This window comes from Dipodomys spectabilis, unplaced genomic scaffold (assembly GCF_019054845.1).
Source record: "Dipodomys spectabilis isolate Male_0828 unplaced genomic scaffold, ASM1905484v1 ptg000297l, whole genome shotgun sequence".
In the NCBI taxonomy this organism is placed as follows: Eukaryota; Metazoa; Chordata; class Mammalia; order Rodentia; family Heteromyidae; genus Dipodomys; species Dipodomys spectabilis.
This window is the reverse complement of record NW_024870974.1, coordinates 3,578,864-3,596,961: the sequence shown is the minus strand read 5'-3', so window position 1 is coordinate 3,596,961 and position 18,098 is coordinate 3,578,864.

Below are 18,098 nucleotides of genomic sequence, written 5' to 3'. Positions count from 1 at the left end.
TAACAGAACTTTATGCCATTTGTGATCATGTAATTCAAGAATAAATATATGAAAACTAGACTACACAGATGTAAGGACAAGACACTTCATTCTAGAAGAAAATGTGCCTACAGGCATTGTGTCTTTTGGCTCTTCTGTGTTCTTCCAGCCATGGGGTCATTTTAGTGCCACATAAAGACCGCCATTTCCTCAGCAGTTATTTTAACCCTAATGGTATGGGATGTGCACACACTGACATTTTTTTCTGTTTGTTTGCGTTTATTTTTAGTGCCAGTCCTAGGGTTTGAATTCAGGGCCTTGCACTCTTGTTTGGCATTTTTGGTTAAGGCAGGCACTCTACCACTTGAGTCATGACTCTACTCCAGCTTTTTGCTAGTTAATTAGAGTAGGCTCTCAGATTTGTCTGCCTAGGCTGGCTTTAAACCTCAATCTTCAGATATTAGTCTCCTAAGTTGCTAGGATTACAGGCATTCCTATCTTTCATCCCATCATTTCTCTCCCTGTGTCAGAGAGGACTGTGTTTGTTCGTTGGTTGGTTTTAATTAACGTCTAACTGCTCAAATTTGGAAACGACAGTGAGGTGGGTAAACCCTCAACATACCAGCCACAGAATGGGCTGATTTCTACCCTGTGATTATGACAGATATTTTCAAAACAAACATTATTGAAACGGGGAAACCATTCAAAGCCTGGAAAATTGTTCTGTCAGAAATTATTATGTCATTTGAAGTAGAGAATATTAGCAAAATGATGGACAGGGTAACTTACCCAGTCATGATATACTGTGTTGTCGCTGGTTAGCCTATGAACCTATAACTAATGAACTATACACATACCACACATAAAAATAAGTGCTAGAGACATGAAGCCATAATGAGGAAACGATTTTCAAAAATAACATAGGCTCTCAAGTTGGAGACTCAAAATCAGTGTTTGAAGCATGACTGAATTTAGGAATAGAACATGCAAAACCTGTTTAATTTCTCTTTGGAAAATCATTTTATAATTAAATTTTAACTTTTGATACTCAAGGAATAGGAATAAGGATACTCTAGGAATCTTTCCCACAGTTTTGAATATGAAAAAGTCAACTTAATAGATATCAATGAGCCTAAAGAATTTTCAAGCTAACTAGTCTGAAATATAAGCCAATACTACTACCACTAATAATAACAACAGTAATAGCTATCTTAAATACTTGCTACAGTAGGCACTAGGTCTAATACTTGACATGTATCATGGCTATTTTTTATCTCACAGTTCATACCTTTATTCTCAATGAGTGTGGTTCATGTTAAAAGAACCATTGACACAGAGTAGCTTGAAGCACCCTTGGTTTCCATTGGTAGCAATGGAATCACAGTTGTACTGCTAGTATAAAACATACGTAAGGAGAAGGCAACTCATCAAATATGCTGGTAGTGCCTTTGCAGTGGAATCCAACACAGGACCCTCTGCAGGAGGAGTAAACACCAAAACTTGACTACAGGTATTTTAGTTTAGTTAGTAAAGCTCTTAGAACTAAGTGACCATATGTAGTAAGGTTCTCTAAACGATCCTTTGCTTTAAGATTACAGTATTTGCTACCTAGGGCTGTTATTATGAAGTACTGTTATTCACTCTGTTGTTTAAACAATCGAATTTTGTTTTCTCAACCACTCTGGTAATTAGAAGTACAAGTTTGAGATCATCTGGGTTGGTTTCTTTTGGGTACTCTAACCCTTTTTCTTGTAAGAACACCAGTTATATTGGATTGACAACTATCTTTAAAAAAACTCATTTTAACTTAATTACCCATTTAAAGACCTTATCTCCAAAGATGGTTGTATTCTGAAGTACTAAGAGCTACAGCCTCAACACATACATTTTCAAGCAGAGGGCACAAGTTAGCTCCTAAACTGGCATGATAGATGCAGGAGAGAATAAAACTTTGGGGGGAAATGTAATATTTCTGTACAAAAGTCAAACAAGCAGTCTACCAGAATTCCAAACTTAATGGGAAATCCTGTACTTCATTCATCACTTCAGTCTTTCCTATTCAATATTGACCTTTGGCTAATTCTATTCTATGCATTAGTTCTATCATATGTATTAACATTAACTTCCTGAATTTCCCTTCGTATGTGACTTACAGCTAAATTTGAACTCAGCTTAGCTACCAGAGCGGTCATCAAGACTCCACTGGGAATCTTAAGAAAACAAATAATGTATGCTATTGGCTAGGAAGATAAGATCACTTCTACATCTTAAAAAAAAAGTACCTAGTTAATGAAAGATGGAAACAATAAAACACAGGAGTACATGGCTTAAAAATGAATCATCAGAGATCAAAGGAAAAGGAAGTGGTAATCAAAAATTGAGTGATCTAGCAATCAGCAAGTTGTTCTGTTACTAACTTAATTTGTCCAGTTATTTAATTTGATTTGTTCAATTTACTTAGTAAATTAATAGTTACTTGGAATCACAATACCTTTAATTAATTCAAGGCAGTGAAAAATATGTGAAAGCACGGGGAATATCTAATTTCATTGGAACTGCTCATGAAATCATTTTTTTAGCATATGCACACTTGACCGCTTACTCTTTCAGTTATCAAAAAAATCTCTGAATTGGAACAAGTTCAAATTTAGTTCAGGTTTTGTCATCGTTCATCCTGAGATCTAAAAGTGCATTTTGATTACTAGTATTGAGAATTTATGTGCAGATTTGTACATGCCAAAGATCAAATACTATCTCCCCAAATATAACAGCTGTTTATATGCTCCAGCTAAAACTGTGTTAGCTTTGTTCTGCAAAACCAGTGTCGTAATTGTTTTAATTAACAAGAAAGTGAAATTCTGAAATTTCAGTCAACTACCCTTAACTTTCAAAATGTAAAAATAGGGCCTCAACATACATAAAATTATAAACACACATAAAACTTTTTATAATCTTAAATATGTTTTTCTCCTATGTTTAACCTTGAGCTAGTTTGCATAAGGACCCAAGAAATGAAAAATATGACTCTTTTTTGAACATCAGAGGAAAAGATGTATTTTTTTCTCCTATATGTTAGCACAGTTTTAGGAGGTTATTCGTTTTAAAAAGCAGTCATGAGGGCGGGCGGGGGGGGGGGGGGGAGGATGGGAAGGGATGGGAAGGGGAAACAAAGGGGGAGGCTACAATGCTTAATAAGGAATGTACTCATTATCTTGTCCATGTAATTGTAACCCCTCTGTACAGTATTTTCACAATAAAAAAAAAAGAAAAGAAAAAAGCAGTCATGCCAAAAGCGGTGTTACAGCTCAACTTTATTCATTCTCTTTATCCAAGTATATATAGAGCCTGAGACTGCTAAACATGTTCATTAACAAAGCATTTGCTTGTGAAGTACTTCCTGAGTATGGCCTGATCATCTGCTTTTCTGTCTCACTGGACCTAAAATGTTGAAATGCCTCTAAAGAAACCATTCTAAATGATGACCCTAAATTAATCCATATATGCAGTGGGTGAAAAATGCAGCTTACTGTCATGTTATGCTGGCAACACAATAGTTTCTATGAATCCTCAGGAATGTATTAAAGACCAATCAGTGCTCTTAATCGACTGAAACACCATGAGAGGTCCAAATCCATGCAGCAGGGGGCAGTAGCGCACACTTCTCTAGGTAAAAAGAGATGAAGAGCTAGAACTTATTACGAAGTATTTTTTTTTTTCTGGAGGAAAGTGTTCAAAGGTTAATCGTGCACCCCAGTTATTAAGATAGCTGATAAATGAACTCCCCAATTATTACTTCCATAACAATATTGCAATACTCCTCAAATTATAGATCACAAATCCAAAAGGTTTCCTGTATCCAACCATATACAAGGGACCAACTTCTTTTGCTGGAGACTATGCATAGAATGTCCATCAGGCTACCCACAAACCAAGGAAGGGATAGGATGTTGTAAATGGTTAAATGAGTGTGTAGAAGTCCCTGGAAATAAACAATTACTTAGTCTCACCAAACATCTGATTCTCTGAATTTCATTGACTATCAAAAATAAATAAATAAAGCAACAAAGTCAGAGAACTTCAGTTCTTATTCTCCTCCAGTCCCTACAACATCTCTCATCTCCACAAGGTTTGTATCATTTGTCCTGGTTCTTTCAAAATCTACTTCATCAAGCTGTTTCTCTCCTCAATCACTGCATCCTGGCTTGACTGGCTTGAAATGAATGGTCAGATGCAGTACACAGAGGGAGACGGAAAAGCAGAGAATCTGCGAAGATATGATAATATAACTTTTTATATACACTTCCTGTAATGTTACATAAAACCAAAGAAAGAAGACAATAAGAAGAAAAGCTACAACTGCATACACAGAGGTATCTAGAGTATTTATCTTCGCTAAACTGGGTAAGAAGGTAAGGGGGAAAAAATCACCAAGTTTAAAGACTACATGGTATCTGATTTTGTTAAGGAAAACTATGAGGCTCCAAGAACAAGAGACTTCTTAGATCTCCAGCAGGTCTACACTGAAAGTCACACTGCTAAGCTGAGAACAATGGACAAAAACCGAGAGAGGCTGGTTCTTGCTGACCCTCACTGGGGGGATTGGGGAGATGGGAAGGGATGGGAAGGGGAAACGAAGGAGGAAGCAACAATACTCGATAAGAAATGTACTCATTACCTTGCTCGTGTAATTGTAACCCCTCTGTATGGTATTTCACAATAAATAAAAAAGAAAGAAAGCCCCTCAGAGAAGAGTAACTGTTAGAAGTAGCATCCAATTTGAGAAAGCTAAGAAGAATGTGATCAGTGGAAAATAAAGAAAAGGGAATGGATCTCAAAAACATATAGTCATTTATTTTTTGTATGCTTTTTATTGTAAAAATACTATACAGAGGAGTTACAGTTACATGAGCAAGGTAATGAGTATATTTCCTATGGGGCATTGTTGCCTCCTCCTTTGTTTTTCCCTACCATCCCTTCCCTCCCTCAAAAACCTATAGTCATTTAAAAAACACTTCACCCCTGTAATATTAGCTACTCAGGAGACTGAGATCTGAGGATCACGGTTCAAAGCCAGCCCAGGCAGGAAAGTCTGTGAGATTCTTATCTCCAATAAACCACTGGAAAACTGGAAGTGGCATTGTGGCTCAAGCAGTAGAGGGCTTGCCTTGGGCTGAAGGGCGCAAGGACAGCGCCCAGGCCCAGAGTTCAAGCCCCACGACCGACCAAAAAACAAAAACAAAAAAACATTTCACAAAAATAGTGATTCAAGAGGAAGTACCAACAGCAAGGAAGCTAGAAAAGTTGTTTTGACTCAAGCCTCTCTCTTCATTGTTTTCTTTTTTTGTCTTGTTTGTTTATCTGTCTTTTGGAGGGACAAAGGGTGAACTAAGGCAGCAGTGGCACTCATTAGACATTATATTGAAAAAGAACAACATAATATGTGGGTGGAGATGGGAGGGAAATACTGGGAGTAAGGGGAGGAGTGACATTGTCAAAAAATTCAGTTTTTACTTGACTTACGTAACCGTAGTCCCTCTGCACATCACCTTTTTAATAATAAAATATCATTTAAAAAAGGATAACCAGAAAGGTTATATTCTAAGCTTGTACAATTTAATGAGAAAAAAAACGAATAAGGACGAGGAAAGCATCACTACAAGCAAATAAAAAACTAATGTCCAGAAAACACATAGAGCAGTAGCCTAACATTCCATAGTCTGGAGTACAATAAAAACAATTTAAATTCTTTCTAGACATCATATATCAGAGGTAGAAAAGCTGAAGTGGTGTGCCTCAGTGAAGAAAGACTTGAAAAGGGATATAATGTAAAAACTATTTCAGAAATGAAGGTTTAGCTGGAAAGAACATAAAAGAGACTTCAAAAGATACATTAGAAAAGATGAAAATGAGAGAGTTCTCAAGAGATAAAATGATGGAAGAGTTCCAGAAAAAATAATTATAGAAGATCCAACACACTTATAATAGTTATTAAAACAATAATTTACGAAATTTCTCTAAAATAAAAGAACTTGAGTTAAAACTACTTGCTCCACAGATAAATGAAAGTTAACACTGTATCAGTATTCCATTTGTTACCTATGAGATGGTAAAATTCGGAATGTTTGAAAAACCTCTTCCACAAGACTGAGAGATAAGTGCTCATCACAGAAGTGTGTGATTTGAATGTATAACTGGCATTACCTTTATGATGACTTCCATGAATCTATTTCAAAGAGACGGTAGTAAAAAAAAATCTAGGACGTGGACATTTAATGCAACTTTATTCATAACATGGAACATCTGGAGACATTTATAGTTTGATCAAGTTGAACTATTGAATAGACTAAACATATAGCTATGGCATACAATAGAATAATGTGTATTCTTTTAAAAAATGAATTAGTAATATCCTGATATATTTGTATCTCTATACATAGTTTTGGTTTGGTTATTAAGGAATGAGAAAAAAAACCCACAGAAATAAAAGAAAAAAGGGATAGGCTAAACTGAACCATGGCTACAAGCTAGATTTTATTTCCTAGAGCTGCCTTTGTAGCCATTATACGAAATATATATACCAAACATACAAAGTGTCTTTGCTAAGGTGCAAAGAGGTAGGGTTATTTTGTTATCCTGTTTTGTGACTTCTGTGGGATTGCAATACATTTGTGTGATGGAGGAGCTGAATTTTTCATATTAGAGATAGAAAAATGTGTGTGTGATCTATGAGGCTAAGATAAACTCTGTATACTGAAACTGAAATCTTCAATGTTAGTTTCCTGATGGAAGGATCCAGGATTCTTTGTGGAAAGGGTAGCTTTAAGTCTGAGATAAGAACTATTAAAATTAGCCTATTATCTTGTCAAGTTAGTTAGCAGGAAAATTATAAAGGAATACTGAAGCTATGTCCTAAAGCTTTAGGAGCTGCATAAAGAATCTACACTAAAGAGACAGGTGTGGTAACAGATGTCCATGATCTCCGCTGTTCAGGAGGTGAAAGGAAAAGGATTATAGCTGCAAGTCAAAATGGTAAGACTCTACCAAACATACATATATTTGAAAATTGAGTACAATGTTTACCTAGGAAATGTTAGCTACTTAGTTCAATCTTTAGTATTACCAAATGTGTATTGCATACATCTATGTACATATTTGATATGTATATGTATTTTATACATACACATATATCCTCAACTTCTTGAGAAATTGAGAGCAATTGAATGACAGCTACAATATATTTAAAACCCCTTAAGTACATTTAGACCCATTCATTATCGATATCCACAATCATTGGTCATCTCTGAATGATGAAAATAACTGTTATTTTGAAAATTGACAGGAGAGGAAAGCAGATGGCTCTACATCAGGACAACTGAACGAACTTTTGAGAGGTTTCCCTGTGAAGGTAAATGACAGACTATGGCCATGCCTCTATCCCTAACAACTAATGGAATCCAGCTCATCACTGGCAGCATTGATGATGTCACAGAGACTGAGAGTGTTGTGCTGATACATCCCGGGTGTGTGTGTGTGTGTGTGTGTGTGTGTGTGTGTGTGTGTGTGTGTGTGTGTGTGTGTGTGTGTGTGTACCTTGGGCAGCCCTGCCACAGACTCCAATTGTGCTTGTTTGGGTTTTTATTATTTATTTATTTATACGTGTTTGGCAGGCATTCTACACCTCTAAGCTGGGATGTTTGCTAGTTATTTTGGAGATGGAGTCTCACTGACTATTCTTCCTAGGCTGACTTCAAACTACGATCCTCTAGATCTCAATTTGCTGAGTAGCTAGGATTGCAAGTGTGGGCCGCCAACACCCAGAGACAATTAATTTTAGTCTGACCAATCATCTAGATCAGAATATCAATTATCAGGTAGATAGGAAACTGAGGAGCTTGGTTAATACATTTCATTGTAAGGATAAAGTCAGAAAAATCTCGACCATGTGAGAGCAGTACATGATAATTAGAAACATGGAATGACTATTGTGTTTGTTTGTTTTTTGTTTATTTACTTATTTATATGATACTCAGGTTTTTTAACTCAAGATTTTGCTTTTGCAAGCATACCACTCGAGTCATGCCTCCAGAACTCTGACATTTTTGCAGGGACCAGCTTCAGACTGTGAATCTCCTGTGTAGCTTAGATTATAGCCATAAACTACCACATCCAACATATCGAAAGGCCTGGACTGTTCTTTAATAGTGATCTTCTCAACTTCAGACCTATGAGTCCCTGGGATTACAGACATTAGCCACCACACCCACTCTTTGAATTTTTTTTTTTTATTGTTGTTGTTCTAGAGGGTGGTTGTATTTTCTCTCATGGACAGAAAGGAAAGAAAAAATTGTTTTTATTGAGACAGAATGATGCAATTGAGTAGAAAGAGATAGAAGTTAATGATATAGACAGTGGCTAACAAGATTTTGTAAAGGGGAAGGTAGATGCAGGAATAGATGGGTTGATATGCAGGTAACTATAGGAGACAGAAATGTAGCGGTAGAGATAAGTAATGATCAAATACAATCATTTCCAAGTTGTAGAGTTAAGTAAGAAAAGAACACAATGAATAAGAGTATAGGCATGTACAGTTGCAGGTATGTGCACACGTCAAAGATCTGAATAAAAATCAAACTCTGAATGGGAGATAAAAGTAAAGAAATTAAGGTTAGAGAAGGGTACGTTTGAACTTTTATTATACACATTTCATATTATATCAATACTTTCAAGTACCAATAATCTGATGCCCATATAAGGAAAAATGTCTAACTTTAAAATACTAGTAAAAGAAGATCTAAGAATACCTATCACTAAACTTTAATATTTTTTCCACCAGTTCTCAACTTACTACTAAGAAAAGCAAGTAATGGCATAAGCAACCTTTGTGTGAGCAGCATTTTATTTCCATTCCCAGACTTGCTTCTCTTGGGTTGTTTTAGGCTGAAAAATTGTTGGTTCCCAAGCACTCACAGTTCCTGGAAGACAGAAGCCACAAATCGTGTCACTTAGTAGCAACACTAGGGTCAGCAATCAATTTTCAGGATAGGAAATCCAAAATATAGTAAATAAGAACAAGCACTCTAATTCTGTTCTTGTAGTTGAAAAGAAAATCTTCATCCACAGAATTTGATACTGTTAACTGCTTATAAAATAAATTACACATGTATTTTAATCCATATCAACAAGCACACTTAGTGCAATCTGACCTCAGATCAATTTTAGTATCAAATACGTTAAAATGAGAGCTGTATGTATTGAAGACTCTGGTGATTCATTATTCCACAAGGCCCCAGGATCCAAGGCAAGGCCCAAACTGAACTTAATTCCCTGGATGCGGATGCTTGAATACTTTTCTCACCAGGTTCCTCTCAAGTTAGGTCTGTACAGTTTTCTCCTTGGACACTAGAGGGAGATTACTTGTAGTCATCCATGTCCAGGCACATCCTGCCACTGGAAGGTGACCCTTCCACCATTGTCCAGCCTGGGACTGCCAGGGACATGCTGTAGGTGCAGCTCTGCATCCCTTCATCCTATCATAAAAAAATGGATTCTTATGAGCACTCTGTCAAGATACCCAAGAGAAAGATCAACTTAGGAAACCATTCACGTTTATAAAATGAGACTTTTAAGTTAAGCAAATTTAAAACATACTATGCACACATATTTAATCCAAAGTAGACAAGAGCCCAACATAGTTAAATTATATTTTTAAAGCCCAGCACAGTAAAGAAAAAACTGTAATAGCTGAGCCAGACATGGTGATGTATACCTCTAATTCCAGAACCTAGGAAGCTGAAAGGAAGTCAATCATATAGGAGGCAGCCTAAGCTACATAGTGAGACCCTGTTTCAGAAAAGAAGAAAACACAGGAGGAATAGCTGGAGAAGGAGGAAGATAAAAGTTTTCAAATTTCAGAGGATGTAACCAACTTGGAGGAAAGCATTTTGCAATAATAAAATGGATTCCCTTACCTACTCTCGATTTAGTTATCCCATCCCAATAAGATAGCTCCTTGCTTCTGAGCAGCCTGGACACATGCTCATGGGACCTGCACACCGGTCAGCCCCTCCACTCTGCTGCCTGCCTCACTCCCTCTTCAATTTCAAGCTTTTTCCCAAGTGTCATCATCTCGGTAAAGTCTACGTTACTTAAAATTGCACCACTACAACTCCACAGCCCTCTCTATCTCTTTTATGTTTTCTCTGCCATTTAGAGGTCTGTAATACTCTTCATATTGGATTTATTAATTATGTTGACTATAATCTATGGTGTCCACTGAGGGTAGAGATTTTATTTATCCATGTTTCTAAATAGCTACATAGATGCCTGGCTTAGAGAAGGCACGAAGTTAATAGACATACTGAACTTCTTTAATTCAGTTCCACAAAGTATCATTGTGCTGTACTTTTCTTTCATAATAGCTTCATGGTCTCAACATCTGTTATTTTGAAATAAAAGTTCTACTAAGAAAAATGGGAGAGAACATGGAAGGAGTAAAATTGATCAAGATGCTATGGATTCATAAATTGATACACTGAATTTAAACCCCTTTGTACAACTATTTTAGGATAATAAACCTAAAAACTAATAAATTAATAAAAGAAAAAACTTGAAAAGATAACAATACTATATATACATATCACATCTTCCTGTTTTGTTTGTCCATTGAGGGGCATTTCCATGACTTGGCTGTGGTGAAAAGTGGTACAATAAACATGGTTATGCTTGAAGGACTTAGAAAAAGATGTGTTAAGTGATGTAAGTCAGTCCCAGAAAGACAAAGGCTAGACATTTTCTCTCCTATGTGGAAGCTAGAATTGGCTCATAAATTTGTAAGTAAATACCTCGGATAATACACAAGTATTATGTATTCACTGAAATGTGGTAGATTTAAGGGAGAACTCAGTGTAACTTCTTAGAAAGGCAAAATTGTAGTTCAACAAAGTAAACACCAGGAAGCAAGAATGGAGTGGGATTAAGAGGGGGGGATAGAAGAATGAAGGAAAGAAGGAGGGAAAGAATGTAGGAACAAACTAAATGTATATCCGACAAAATTAATAAAAGTGAGGGAAGGTATAAGTAGGAGGGGAGTAGGTCAGAATGATGAAGGGTGAATTGATCTAGATGCACTGCATCTGTAAACTGCTTAGTTGAATGGCAATTCCTTTGTACAGCTACTTAAAGATAATAAAAGCGTTCTTCTTTTGAGACTTAACACCCTTTAAAAAAGGAGTAGCCACCATGCCCTGTGGTTAGGTTTTGAAATCCCTTTGTTTTTCTCAACTCTTATGATAAGAAAATTGCCATGTTCTTAGTTTGTTTCTTCTCCCTTGTTTCTATTACAATTCATCTAACTTTCAATTAAGAGTTGAAGAATTACGAAAGAGATTACGAGGAAAGACTGACTAAAGATACAGTGTGCTGTTGGATCAAGGAAATCTTTGTGTTGTCCCAATCTAAAGTGCCTGATTCTACCTTCCTTAGACACTAGTCCTTAGACAATGCTCCAGCACTCACCTACAACTAAAGGGGTATTTGTGTTTAAGTAAAAGTGGAAAACTAGCTGGGCACCAGTGCCTCTAATCCTTGCTATTCAGGAGGCTGAGATCTGAGAATCATGGTTCGAACAGCCAGGGCAAAAGAAGTTGAGTCAGTGGAATGAATGAGGACATGTTGGATTGATATAATATCTTTCCCTATTATTCCCTGAATCCTCCTTTTTTAGGAGTTCAGTTATACAGCATTCACACCTGGGATCTGAGCAGACATTTTTCATAGACAATTGGTCTTTTCTGCTTCATCCTAATGCTTCTCTCTGAAAACTCTCTGTCTTGCTGATGCATAGTTCTCTTCTCTCTATAAATTTGACTTTCAACTGAATTTGAATTTTTTATGCCAAATCCAGTCAAATTAATAATTTGGGGCATGGATTTTTCTCAGCTTGATGATCCACTCAGTTTCATCATACTATATTCCAAAGTCTTTGGCCAAGAGAGTCTGGGTTAGAGGCTGTTTTTTTTTGTTTGTTTATTTGTTTTTCCTGATACAGAGACTGTCTTAGTATCAGCATCCCTCAACGCATCCATGGAGAGAGGGCGCTTTTCCTCAGGATGTGATCAGGGAGGTAATGATTTGTTTTGTTTTATTATGGAAGTTCATGGACAAAGCTATTCTGGAAAGTGAGGGAAGGGGTGGGTTGGAAGGCTTGGGTGAAAATGTTAAAAGACTTGACATTGATCAAGACACATTGTATCCACAAACTACTGCCTTGAATGGTAACTCCTTTGCACAACTACCTAAAGATAATAAAAATATGACAGAACCAAAAAGCCCCTATTTTGATTACCATGGACTTTCTTACTGGATCAAATAGGTAAAATCATAAGTTAGCACTGAAAAACATAACATAAGGATTTGAATCATAAACTCGACCTTCCAGAGTACTATGGAATGATTTGTATTCCACATCCAGGATCTTAGTTTATATTAATGAGTAAACCAAATTGTAAGTGTTTCCAAATATTCTTGAGACACTTTTGAAATGATCGTGTGCCATATACCTTAGAAAGTTAAAAATCAACAGTATTGACTCTGTAGTATTCAGAAATATGTGGTGTGTGGATATACTTCAGGATTAAATACAGCTTGTAGAAACAAACCAGATATTATGTTCATTCTGATAATTGTTTGGAGATGTTGGTTTTACTGGACTGTTCAGAGGGAGAAAAAAGAGAAATGAACAGACATCAACAACTAACCCATGAGATCAATCCAGAAATTCCAAATTGTTTCTGATGCTACAATAGATATAATTTCTCAGGACATCATCAAATAATTTAAACCATATTCCTATGGCTATAGATAATACTTATCTAAAACAAAGAAATGATAACCATACAAAATTGAAAGTGGCTGATTTAGCTTTAGGAAATCTTTATGACCTAATATGCAAAGCAATTTTGGAGAAAACTAAAGCAAAAAACAAATCAAGCTCTCTAAGATCTGATTTTTCGTCTGAAGTGTGACATATTGAAATAATCTCTACTAAAAAGAGTACGGATGAAGCTATTAAGTAAATGATATTAATTCAGAAGATAAAAGCCAAGTGACATACTGGAGGCAGTCACAGGAACAATGTAAAATAGCTGAACACAAGGTTATAACTCTATGGTTCCTATTCAGCTCCACATTTCAAATTTCTCAAGGTGATCATGACAGAATTTCATTAATAAAGCAGCCAGGCAATTCAACTGGAACATTAAAGTATTTTTCTTACGTTTGAAGATCGGTTCTCTTTCAGGTTGAAAAACAGATTGGTTTCTAGGAACTCCAAAATTTTCCTGCCTTGAAGTATATATGCTATTGTTTACCTACTGTCTGGTTTGTTTAATCTCCTCAGTGATGCCAAAATGAAGGTTTTCAAAGTCCATCCAGAAAGACTGTAATTGGCTTACCCCTACAACGACAGGTCAGAAAATTAAGAAATCTCAGAAGGAAACTATTATCAACTCATCTCTCCATGCTTTGAAGTGAATATTAAAACAATTGCTGTGCAAAACAAACCAGGATGTATTTAAATAATAACCCACTTTTTGAGGAAGGGGCCATATTCTTCCTAATAAAAGCCTCATATCGTAAGATTAAAAATGGTCAGGAATCATTTTTGTTGTCCTTGTTGTTGATGCACTGGAGTTTGACCTCAGGGCCTGAGGGCTGTCTCTTAGCCTTTTCTTTTCTTTTTTCCTTTTTCTTTTTTCTTAGCCTTTTCTCTCAAGACTGGTGTTCCACCACTTGAAGCATACCTTCAAGTTTTTTGCTGGCTGGGCTGGCTTTGAACCACCATCTCTATCTCTGGTTACAGGCATGGGCCACTAGTGCCCAGCTGAGGAATCAATGTTATTTACATTAATTAATAAAGTACAAAATCAAAATTAAACTATCTAGATATGTCAGAGTTTAATCATAGCAGTCAGCAATATAATAGCATTTGAGATCACTGAGTAATGAATTTAGCATTTAGAGGGCCAAAATTGCTTTCAGAAGAGATAGGATTTGAATCTAGGTTTGGGGAATGAATATGCACTAGGAAAGTGGAGGAATCTTTGAAGCCAAGTGGACAATGATGACATTTAATGACAAATGTGCAGTGAAGGAACTTGAGAAATAATATGTAATCCTGAAATGGGGGATTCGTTTGGAGTAGAAATCAACTGGGGACAAAAGACAGACTGAATCATTCTTTCTGATGGAAGCATAGACTTCCATTTTGTGTGTGTGTGTGTGTGTGTGTGTGTGTGTGTGTATCACATTTTCTTGATCCATTCATCTACTGAAGGGCATCTGGGTTGGTTGGATAATGCTGCGATAAACATGGTTGTGCTGGTAGCTTTAGTATGGTCTTGTTTGTGAGCATTTGGATAAATGCCCAAAAGTGGGATTGCTGGGTCACAGGAAGCTCTATGTGAAGTCTTTTGAGGGACCTCCATACTGCTTTCCATAGTGGTTGAACAAGTTTACACTCTCACCAACAATGCAGTAGGGTTCCCTTTTGGCCACATCCCTTCCAGCATCTGTTGTTATTAGATTTCTTGATTATAGCCATTCTAACTGGCATGAGGTAGAATCTCAATGTTGTTTTGATTTGCATTTCTTTATGACCAGAGAAGTTGAGCATTTCTTCATGTGTCTATTAGCCATTCTTATTTCCTCTTCAGAGAAGTCTCTCTTCAAGTCTTTAGCCCACTTATTAATCGGGAAGTTCAGAAAGAATGGCAATGCCCCATTTGTTAGGAAATGAAGACTTAGAAAAAAATTATATTAAGTGAAGTAAGCCAGACCCAAAGAAATATAGGTCCCATGGTTTCCTTTATTTGCAATAACTAGTATATGTCTAGGATAATCTTACCAGACAAGCAGAAAAGGTCAAAAGTTATGTACATATGACCATATAAGATGATGCTAAGTGAAATGAACCCCAAGATAGGAGCACAAGAGTTTTTGTTCTTTGTCACTGTTGTTTTTTATGTACTATGTGTTTTTTTTTGTTTCTTTTATATGTTCTTCCCCCATGATATAAACCCTGTTGTCAGTGTATTTGATTTCCAGTGCCCTGCATCATTTATATACATTTTTCTAATTTGGAGAGGGAAAGGGAAATAACAAAATGCTGAAACAAGGATACAGGCTGACCCATTGTAACATGAGATGTACAAGACACTATGTTGAAAATTAACTTTACAATTTCAGGAGAGGAGTAGGGGAAAAACAAAGGAGGGGGTAACAATGCTCAATAGGAAATGTACTCATTACCTTACTCATGTAACTGTAACTCCTCTGTACAGTATCTTTACAATAAAAAAAATTTTTAAAAAGATAGGCCGTCTCCCTGTTGCAACAATGAGAAGTACAAGTTGTCATGTCCAAAACGAGCTTTACAACGTTGGTGCGGGGGGGGGGGGGGGGGGGGGGGAGGAGAAGGATTGGGATTAGGGGGGGAGGGGGGAGGCTGGGAAGGGATGTGAAGGATAAACAAAGGAGGAGGCTGCAATGCTTGGTAAGAAATGTACGCATTATCCTGCCCATGTAACTGTAACTACTCTGTACAGTATGTTCACAAATAAAATTAAATTAAATTTAAAAAAAAAAAAAAAAGATAGGCCGTCTCAATAGTGAAAAACTAAAGCCATTTCCTCTTAACTCAGGAACAAGACAAGGATGCCCACTCTCTCCACTTCTCTTCAATCTAGTATTAGAATGCCTAGCTACAGCAATAAGACAAGATGCAGACATAAAGGGGATCCAAATAGGGAAAGAAGAAATAAAACTCTCCCTCTTTGCAGATGACATGATCTTGTATTTAAAGAATCCCATAGACTCCACTCCCAAATTACTCAAGCTGATTCAAAACTTTGGCAAAGTAGCAGGTTATAAAATTAACCCCCAAAAATCAATGGCTTTTCTGTATGCCAACAATGAGAAAAGTGTGGCTGAAATTAGGAAAGCAACTCCATTTGTAATAGCCCCACAAAAAATAAAATACCTAGGAATTAACTTAACCAAAGAAGTGAAGGACCTCTATGATGAAAACTTTAAAATCTTGAAAAAGGAAATCAACACAGAACTTAAAAAATGGCAAAGCCTCCCATGCTCCTGGATTGGAAAGATTAACATCGTGAAAATGGCAATACTTCCCAAGGCTATCTACAAATTCAACGCAATACCTATCAAAATTCCACCCTCATTCTTCAAGGAAATAGAAGAGGCAATCCAAAAATTCATATGGAACAATAAAAGAACCCGAATAGCAAAAACGCTCCTCAACGGAAAGAACACTGCTGGAGGAATATCAATACCAAATTTCAAACTCTACTATAAAGCCATAGTAATCAAAACAGCTTGGTATTGGCATAAGAACAGACCTTAGGACCAATGGAATAGAATTGAATACCCAGAAATGAACCTACAGACCTATAGCCATCTAATCTTCGATAAGGGAGCTAAAACAATAGAATGGAAGAAAGACAGCTTCTTCAGTAAATGGTGCTGGCAAAATTGGCTAACTACATGTAGAAAACTAAAGCTAGATCCTTATATATCACCCTGCACCAGAATCAACTCCAAATGGATCAAAGACCTTGAAGTCAAAGCAGACACTCTGAAAACATTACAGGATGGAATAGGAGAAACCCTAGGTCTCCTTAGCTCAGGCCGAAATTTTTTGAATAGAGACCCAGAAACACAACAAATCAAAGAAAGGTTGGACAAATGGGATTGCATAAGGTTGCAGAGCTTCTGCAGGGCAAATGACATAGCTAGCAAGATCAATAGAAAGCCCACGGATTGGGAGAAGATCTTTACCAGCCATACAATGGACAAGGGTCTCATATCTAAAATATACTTGGAACTCAAAAAATTAAATCCCCCAACAACAAATCCTCAAAGAAAGTGGGCGAAAGACTTAAAGAGAAACTTCTCTGAAGAAGAAAGAAGGATGGCCAATAGACACATGAAGAAATGTTCAACATCCCTAGCCATAAAAGAAATGCAAATCAAAACAACATTGAGATATCACCTCACTCCAGTTAGAACAGCAAAAATCAAGAACTCTAACAACAACAGATGCTGGAGGGGATGTGGACAGAAAGGAACCTTACTTCATTGTTGGTGGGAATGTAAACTTGTTCAACCACTTTGGAAAGCAGTATGGAGGTTCCTCAAAAGACTTCACATAGAACTCCCCTATGACCCAGCAATCCCACTTTTGGGCATTTACCCTAATGTTTACAAACAAGACCACACTAAAGCTACCAGCACAACTATGTTTATTGCAGCATTATTTACCATAGCTAAGATATGGAACCAACCCAGATGCCCCTCAGTAGATGAATGGATCAAGAAAATGTGGTATATATGCACAATGGAATTCTATGCCTCCATCAGAAAGCATGACATTGCCCCATTTGTTAGGAAATGGAAAGGCTTGGAAAAAATTATATTAAGTGAAGTAAGCCAGGCCCAAAGAAACATAGGTCCCATGGTTTCCCTTATTTGCAATATCTAGTATATGTATGAGTCAAGTGGAAAAGGTCAGATAATGTGATGTCAGGAAAATGAACCCTTAGATATGTATTTTAATGTTTTTTTCTTTCATGCATATGTTTCTAATGCATTTATAAGATTATCTCTTTGTTGCTTTGTGTGTCCCTCCCCCACAGTATAACCCCTGCTTTCACTATATTTGATGTCCGTATAACTTGTGGAGGAGATGGGAAAAACCAATTGTTTAAGGATACAGGTGGACCTGTTGCAACAATGAGAAATACAAGTTGTCATGTCCAAAACGAGCTTTACAACGTCGGTGCGGGGGGGGGGGGGGGGGGGGGGAGGGGGGGAAGGGGGGGAAAGGAGAAGGATTGGGATTGGAGGGGAGGGGGGAGGCTGGGAAGGGATGTGAAGGGTAAACAAAGGAGGAGGCTGCAATGCTTGGTAAGAAATGTACGCATTATCCTGCCCATGTAATTGTAACCCCTCTGTACAGTATGTTCACAAATAAAATTAAATTAAATTAAAAAAAAAAAGATAGGCCACATGGGCTGGGAAGGTGGCTCAGTGGTAGAACGCTT